Source organism: Hemiscyllium ocellatum, chromosome Y, assembly GCF_020745735.1.
Source record: "Hemiscyllium ocellatum isolate sHemOce1 chromosome Y, sHemOce1.pat.X.cur, whole genome shotgun sequence".
NCBI lineage: Eukaryota > Metazoa > Chordata > Chondrichthyes > Orectolobiformes > Hemiscylliidae > Hemiscyllium > Hemiscyllium ocellatum.
This window is the reverse complement of record NC_083454.1, coordinates 481212-482323: the sequence shown is the minus strand read 5'-3', so window position 1 is coordinate 482323 and position 1112 is coordinate 481212. Positions and strand designations below refer to the sequence as shown.

At 44.7% G+C, this 1112-nt stretch overlaps 1 non-coding gene across 1 annotated transcript; it reads left to right on the top strand.

Annotated features, from left to right (window-relative positions):
* The first annotated feature begins 570 nt into the window (after window positions 1–570).
* Window positions 571–643, top strand: trnar-acg (transfer RNA arginine (anticodon ACG)). The gene has a single exon. It is a non-coding gene; the product is annotated as a tRNA-Arg (tRNA).
* The last annotated feature ends 469 nt before the right edge of the window (window positions 644–1112 follow it).

Sequence of the window (1112 nt, the reverse complement as noted above, 5' to 3'; positions counted from 1 at the left end):
AGGGCAAAAGGGGAGGGAAGCCCAGGTGCTAGAACCCAGGTGGAGGTTTCATGTTTGGTCATTATATGACTCTGGACCCAAACACAGTGGCTCTGGGCTCGCCAATTAAGCCAAAGACAGCCTGAGTCATCTTCCCAGAAACAGACCCCAGTCAGCCGCCGCCATTGCTGGTTCAGTTTTATCTTGTTTTAATTTATCAGGTCACTGTTGGTTTATCTATCGTTAGTGTGAACAGAGATGAAAATAAATGATATTGTTTGAAATCATTGTTGTGGTCCAGGAGTATGTGGTGTTGTTGGGAGACGTTTGGCTGTGTATTAGTCATTTGGATTGATGGGAAAGTGTACCCCATGAACACCTCTGTCCCTTACCTTGCTGTAAATGTTTCAGATACGAAAATAATGGACATCCTGTCCTTTTTTTGGAACAAAAACCTGCTTTGAAAGGTGGTGAAGATTGGACTGAAGCAGTGACAGTGATTATCTTTGTTGCTTGTTCAATTCGTGCACATCACTGCTATTAGTCGTGTCCGTGCAAACATCACGGCTCTTAGACATCTCTCTGTGCGTCGGGCCAGTGGCGCAGTGGATAACGCGCCTGACTACGGATCAGGAGGCTGTAGGTTCGAGTCCTACCTGGCTCGAGGGAAATGCAGGCATTTATTACGCATTTGAAAACTGATTTCTCTGCAGCCGAAATAAGGTGTGAGTTTTTAATCTGCAGGAATAAGAATGCCTTCATTAAATGTCCACGAGAACCTGAGGGTCAATGTTCCAGCGTCATCACAGGAGGGAAGCCGAATAGTCGCACACGTTGGTCATGGGTACCTTTCCATTTCGCAAAGCCACCAATCGCATCACTTATGCTCGCGGGAATGCTCGGCTTTGAGCATTTTTTTTTGAAACTCCTTGGCCCATGGATCAGAGAAGAATGGAAAGTTCAATGTCCAACTAATCTTTATAGAGAGTGAGTTCCAGAGTCTACCACCTGCAGACTGATAAAGTTTTTCGACAAATCTATTCAAAGCTTTCTGCATCTTGTCTGAAATCTACAAACCTGGTGATCGATCAAGAGTAACTGTTTCCTTCAATCTGTAATTCCATGCTCCTCAT